We start from the raw sequence: 7,500 nt of genomic DNA, 5'->3' as shown, positions 1-7,500 counted from the left end.
ACAAGCTTGTAGATCTGTAATGAAAAAGTAGCCCACTCTTCTCTGTCTCTCTCTCTATATATATATATTATTGTTCAACTTGATGAAGAACATTAAATTATTATTTATTAATTAGTATCATTAAACAGCCTTCTCAAAATCGGCCGGTCGACGGCTCAATCAGCCGCCTCCTCAGAAAGCTTGACCGTCTCCTTCTAGTCAGTAAATGTCAGACACAATACATTTTTAGCTCGAACGTGAAGTCACTGGAGATATTCTAAAAGCTTGAAAAAAGTTTGTTTGACGTACAAATTCGTGTCCACGATATTTTTTTGCCTGGCGCACATGAAATGTTTATTTAACTAGCATTCCAGTATTTCTTATCAGACTCCAAGCAAGTGTCAATTCCATATGTGAACGTTCGTCACTTTAAATCCACCAGATTGCACAAAATTGTATCTGTGAATGTCTAAATTTGAAAAAATCCGTAGGGGAGCATGCCCCAAGACCCTCCTAGAAGCTTGCATCCTTTGGGCACTCGCTTGGGTGCCTTTAGCACCAAACCGTCTCCACCTTCCTTATGACCTGCTCCCGAAAAATATTTTGAGAAGGCTGCATTATTATTATTATTATTATTAGTAGCATTATTATTATTATTATTTATTTATTTATTTATTTATTTATATATTGTCTAAAAATTATCTGATTCACCAAATTAATTGTTGCACAGAAAAATTTGTACACTGTATGTACAGTGTATGTATTGGTAGTTATGTTTTTTTTCCACCTAGCTAATGTCTGTCTTTAAAGCTAAAAAATTGGCTCAAAGAACATCTAGCTATGGCCAGAAAGATCTATTTACCTGTACGTTATACACTTAATTTATGGTCCCGAGGGAAACAGTTTTGTTTCCCCGAGAGTCCTCGTGTTTTCTGAGACGAAGTCGAAGGAAACATCAGGACTCGAGGGAAAACAAAACTAACTAGTTTCCCGAGGGACCAGACATTACATGTAAGTGCTTTGTTATATATTTAGACTTTTCCTGCAACAATCGCAGCAAAACCTCCGGAGCAGGCAACAACTGCAGAATTGTATCCCAGTCTGGATACATTTGAATTTGATCAGGGCCACGTGACCAAGAATCAACCAATCACAGTGCTCGTTTTGTTGAGCGAAAGTCTAGGTATATAACAATATAGTCTTGTTATAATATTAATACAGTTGTTTCCTTTCCTTAGAACTATGGTGGGATGCGACCTCCTCCTAACAGCTCAGTAGCACCTGGGGTTAACATGCCAATGTAAGTCTTACATTAGTACAGTAAGTGCATGTAGTCAAATTCTTGTGCACTGCTTACCCAAGCTTTTGAGACCTGATAATGCAGGTGCACTGCTGTGGTTTGGCAGACACTTAATTTCATGCAACACAACAAAGAATTTTCTTCCTTCCACTTAACAGCGCGGACACTCGAACCATGAATGGTTGGGACTTTTTTTCGCATTTTTCCCCAACACTGACCAATCAGAAACGTCCTGGAAAACAATAACCTCGACATTCTTTTGCGACGTCCAATCATAAAGCTGGCTTAAATTCAAAGCAAGTCATGAACTACGGACCAGCCAATTCCGAGGCTAAGAATGATTTCTTGGTCAGAGTTTTGTTTCTTTTCGTAATTGATCGAATTGGAACGCACAATAAAAGTCTTCCACCAACACTATGTCAGGGCACTGTAATGTTAGGATCAATAATCAACTTGGCCTATACGATGAAGGAAGAGCTTTACCTCAGATGTACAAGGAACGAATCCTCAATCTCCACCACGATGGGCTTAAGCAACAAAATATTACTGACACTGTACGGGTCCCTGTAGGATACGTAAAATTACGAAACCAACAACACTTCTCTGCCTGTTATATGTCAGAGTCAACAGACCTACATCGAAATTATCATCGGCACCTGCCATTCTCTTTTCAAGAAAGAAAGTTTCCCACCATAAAAGTCAAGATTTGAGTGTGTGACCTATCAAGGGTTTGAGTTGCCAGGTAAAAAAAAAAGTCTCTGCTTAAGAGCCAGAAGGCTCATCAGGCCGGCGCTTATCTCCGGTTTCAGTAGCATGAAGCGACTAGGAGTATTTATACTCCCCCCTGGATGGGATGCTAGTCCATCGCAGGGTTACCCCCAGCATTACGCCGGTACCCATTTATACACCTGGGTGGAGAGAGGCACCGTGAGAGTAAAGTTTCTTGTCCAAGAACACAACACAATGTCCCCGGCCAAGCCCGAACCCGGACCACTCGATCCGGAGTCGAGCGAACTAACGACGAGGCAACCGTGCCAGGGGTAAACATGAAATGTATGGCAAAAAATGTCTACATGTAGATCTTTATCGATTTATTACTCTTGGTGTTTGAGTTGCAGGAAAACAAAATGTGTTGAAGTTCTATTTGGTTATTGACAAATGCAAACACTTCTCATCTCATCCAATGAACAAACAAGTCCTTTAGTTACCTCGTACTCTTGTGTGCCGTCAATGGGAACTGGAACCCCAGGGAAATATGAAATGACAAGACCAATAAATTAATAAATTTTATTAATTTCAATGTAATAAATTATGTTGATATACAGTATGGCATTCTGTAGTTGTCTTTACAGCTGATATCCCTTCAAAAGCACTGGAAATTGTAGCCATTTTAGTTTGTTTCTTTGTTAATGGGGGAAGCAGAGACAAACATAACTTGTCATTTTACCAGCTTGTAAACAGGCGATGATTGACTCTCAGAAATACCACTCTGGTTTCTCTGCCGGTTTAGTCACCATTTCACTCAGTCTGCTGTTTTCAGTCAAAAAAGCTTTAACAGACTCGTAATAACATTATTAAAACTTCTCTTGTTACAGTGCGACGAGCCTTCTACCGTGGCCACCCGACAAAGTTTTTTACAAATTGTCCACCAATCAGGATGCGTAAATGAGATTGGCAGTGACGCCTCCTTGAACACCATTGCCTGGGTTTTTGAGTTGACGTATTATTTTGTACGTAATTTTCAAATGTGAAAATTTGTTGGGTGGCCAGGGTAAGGCGCGTTGCACTGGAAGTCCATTTTTGAATTTTTGTTGCTACACAATAATATTTATTGACATACAGTAGTGTTTGTGAAACAGATCTTAAGAAAACAACCAACATTTCTTCCACATTTTCACATTCTTGTGTCTTTGGTAGTGTCCAGCCTGTCTAAATCAGCTTTTCTCCTCTTGTCAGCATTGATTTCTTTCCAGTTGTGTATATCATGTGCTAAGCAGCCTTGCATGTTTGTGATATGAATATTTAATGAATACTAACAATACTTGCGCAGGACAGTGTACATTACGTACCCCGCACTGGCTACACGTAATTTCTCCCAAGTTTGGTGATAAAAACACTCAATGAAAATTTTAATGTTTTGGTCGGAGTTGTCCCATTCAGTGCCATTTAACCTGGCAGCGGTCGTGCAGACTACACAAAAATTATCTTTTCGCGCCAAAAATTGAGGCTCTAGTGATTCAAACCCCTGCAAGTGGAAACAAGTCAACTTGTTGCTTGCTGTTGTGACACTCGCACAACTTCATCACTCGACTCAAAGAAGTTGACTATGGGCAATTTAAGTCTAAATTATACTTGGTAACCGTAATTAGAGAATTTTTTGAACCTTGTTTCAGTCAATTGAATTTTTTAGAACTGAAAACAATTTAAATCCAATCAGTTTGAAAAGGGATGCAACTATAATTTGCAATGCAAGAGATTTTATTGCTGAACTTAAAGTGCATGTAAAATGTTTCTGCTCCTTTTGTAAACCATTCCATCCAAAGCAAACATGTCACCATGGTTCGCAGAATTTCGCTTTTTCTGTGCCTTGCAAGTCTCATAAACTTGGCAGAACTCAGTAATTTGGACCCATGACTGTTATATGAGAGGCATGGGTCCATTCTCGATTTATATCCCAAACTGCTTTGCATTCTGTTTTCGAAGAAATTTTGCATCGCAAAGCAGTTTGTGAGGTAAAATCGAGAATGGACCCATGACCTTTGGTTTTGGTAACATCGTGCATCTTGACAGGCCGATAAGAAGCAAAATTTTGAGTTAAGTGTGGTATTAAAAAACATGTTAATTTGCTTTTGATATTAATTTTGAGTTTATTTGTACTTTAAATTTTGTTTTACCTTCACAGGCCAGGCAGTAGACCTTGGAATCCCACAACATCGGTAAGGAGTGAACTGTAACTGTCTCTGGGCACTGACTTTTAATCTTGACAAGGAAAAAAAAAGTCCTGATATATATCACAACAACATTCAAACAACATAAATATTGTGGATGATTTCAAATAACTGAAATAAATGGCCATTTCTCAGCTTTTAAAATATTCTTCCAACTACCTTTGATGTAATTATAGTGCAGGTGATGATAAAATGTTAGCCCCATCAAGTGAATGAAGAATTATATAATATAAGCTCAATAATACATGCATTTTGATTGGTTCTCACCCATGATCTACATTATTAGAGGACAGACGCATAGCTGGCGTCAGCATCAAGAACTTTTTAATTCTTTGTTAAAATTAATAAAACAAAGATAACATTTTGCTTTGCATCCGTTGAGTGATAGATCACAGAAGACTTCAAAATCTGGTAAGAGCATCGGTGACAACTCAGCTATTGCCTCGTGTGCCACTTTTTTGTTGTTACCACATTGTAACGTCATCTATGATCTATTACTGAACAGATGCAGGACAACATGAAATCTACATTGCATTACTTTGTTAAAGGTATCTAATTTTTAATATTAAAAACTGAATTATGGATATCAGATTTCCAGCATTTTCATTGGCTCGCCAGAAACAGGCTATCAGTTCAGGCTATACCTGTTGTACCTAATATGGTCAAGGAACGTGTCTGCAATAAAGCGAGCTGAAAACATTTTTGTTGCTGTGACATAAATGGCAGACAAAAGCTATTTTGGACTGGAATTGGCCGAGGCAGAAATTGATGCTTTAGTCGACAATACATGGAAAAGTTGTTGATCCTCGTTGGTTAGCAATCGCTTCGTATCCAATGTGTCCTTGTAGAATAATTGTAGAATAATAGATGAGGAATCTTGATGCTGACAAAAAAATCTGACTGCTCCTTGGCAGGGCTTGAACCTACGGCATTCCGATCACAAAAAAAATATATGCTATTCAATCATTTACCGGGGTAAACATTTCATCATCTTGACTTGAATTGTGAGCACTATTCCGACAATCTGAATCCTAGTGGTAAAGTGGGACAATTTCCACATGAACCTAGTTTGATGGCCTTGCCTCCCTGAGTCTCCTATAGCTCAGTGGTAAAACCTCTGAACTAGTCATCAGAAGGTCGTAGGTTTCACTCGGCAAGGGAGGACTCCAATTTTTTTCCTGAACATTCTCGTTACCACGTTCAAGGCTTGTTCTGACCACTGGTTGAATTTGTTCCTGGTAGTCCCTGGTTCAGCTTCTTGGCCGCACTTTAAATAACCAACTGGTTTGCCTCCAGCCAGTTGGGATTCTTAACAGTTGTTGTTGATATTGTGTTCTGTCGTTTTGTTGATTGTGTTTCATTGGCTCTGGAAAGCCCTTATGGGGAGTGGTAAATTATGTATTGTATTGTATTGTGCCATGGACAAAAATAGACACATTTCTTCATACCTTTAATGTACTTATGAGATAACTTACCTTGAGAGTTTGTCATAAATAATTAAGTTTAAGTCAGTTGTACAGTCCTATTTATCTATCGGTGTCTCGTATGTTACTTGTCAGTAAACTGTCAGTTGACAGGTTACCGACAGTCCTGGACTTCTGATTTGTGAAGCTTTTCAAAAATTATGCAATTTTGTATTGGAGAATTGATTCGCTTTGAAACAATACAATCATGTAGGTCTCATGCTATTAACAATGATAATTAACACTAATAATAGCAATGATAATTTCATACCAAGGAAATTTGCTGAGAATATTGCTTTTTGTTATGACAGGTCGCTGGTCCACCAGGCACACCAATAATGGCCAGCCCTCAAGGTCTGTAAATGATTTTTCAAAGTTTAACCCATTGAGTCCTGAACGCGCACCCCCCCCCCCCCCCCCCCCCTTCTCCCTTCTTTGATGAGTGAAATCTTGCTCCCGACTATGACGTTGTGACCAGCTGTCACCTGTTTCAGACCCAGCAAGTACTGGAAGTAAATCTATGTATGCAATGATGAAGTCTGTCCCTGGAGGAAGCATTCCGGCGGTAATAATTTTATTCTCTTTGCGTACATGTACATTAATATTATTTTATTTTCTATTGTTTTCCCAAGGATTGCCCCAATACCCACCCTTAGTCCTTTGTTTCCTGTCAGTGTGTTTGCCATACCGTCATGCAAGTTTTTGTTTTCTGTTGCAGTACATGGGAGGTGGTCCTGAACCCCCGCTACCTCTAGGAGCCCAGGAGGCTCCTCTAGTCATGAATGGTAAGAGAGAGTTTAAATAACAAATTATGTATTTATTAACTGGAACTGGCCCCCATTGAGGAGTTTGGTGCTTACTAATTCAAAGGTAGTTTTGCGTGGTTGTATGAATATGCAGGAAAAGCAGGTCTTAAGTTCAAGTGTTATAGAAATCTAAAAAGAAAATTGAGGGGAACCAGGCATTTAAATTCAAAGATATTTGTTAAAAGCTTTAAAATACAAAGCACTGTATTGTGTTCCTTTCCAAATTGAAGCTTAATTATCTCCGAAAAATGCATGGTTACCCCCAATTTTCTTTTTGGATACCAAGAGCACTTGCTAAGTTTGGCTTTCTCCACATAGTTGTAAGCGGTGCCAAAATATCACTACATCAGTAAACACTACCGATAGGAAATCCGAGTATCTGGAGATGTGCAGGACGTATGTGCAATATCCTTAAAAGAATGTTCCAATGAATTAATCACTAGCTTACTGGCTTAACTATGCTCAGGCTAGGAATCTTGATGAAGTATTACAAGTTACTTTTGTATAGTTCGACTCACAACCATATTTGGTAAATCATGTTACAAAAGCAGAGAATGCCTAAAAACTCAGCGAGTTAACTGTTTTTCACAAATTTTTAACGCAACAGTATGAGAACATCCTGACACAAAATAGATTTTACAAATTATTTCTCAAAAAAATTATGTCATAAGGCCCTCCTTTGATACACTTTTCAAAATATCAGTTCCTTTTTTTTTGTCCAATGAGAAAGTCCATGCTACAGTTCACGAAAAATGGAGGGATGGTTGCCTATGGTGAAAAAACGCCTCTTCCTTTCGTTTCCTGGGAGCTTTTACCTGTTTTTCACTGAAATGCATGGCAGCTTCTGATTGAAGTGATGTCAGATTTCCATGATTGAAAAAGATTCTTCAAAGAACCGTCCATGCAACCTTTTTTAGGGCTCTTTGACTAAAACCATTGTCTTTCTGTAGTTAAGTGCCACCCCCGTTAAAAAACATTCAAAAAACCCAATGTGGTGGAGGTTG

General features: G+C 38.7%; 2 protein-coding genes across 2 annotated transcripts in view; both read left to right on the top strand.

The window, feature by feature from the left end:
* LOC138024287 (lactadherin-like) overlaps nucleotides 1–7,500 on the top strand; it is a 296,558-nt gene that overhangs the window by 270,463 nt on the left and 18,595 nt on the right. The gene's annotated exons all lie outside the window — the stretch shown is intronic.
* Nucleotides 1–7,500, top strand: part of LOC138024267 (single-stranded DNA-binding protein 3-like) — a 699,715-nt gene that overhangs the window by 684,334 nt on the left and 7,881 nt on the right. The gene's annotated exons all lie outside the window — the stretch shown is intronic.

The sequence above is a fragment of the Montipora capricornis genome, chromosome 11 (assembly GCF_036669925.1).
Source record: "Montipora capricornis isolate CH-2021 chromosome 11, ASM3666992v2, whole genome shotgun sequence".
Classification (NCBI taxonomy): domain Eukaryota; kingdom Metazoa; phylum Cnidaria; class Anthozoa; order Scleractinia; family Acroporidae; genus Montipora; species Montipora capricornis.
Note: the sequence above shows the minus strand (reverse complement) of the source record. Positions and strands in the feature narration are given on the sequence as shown.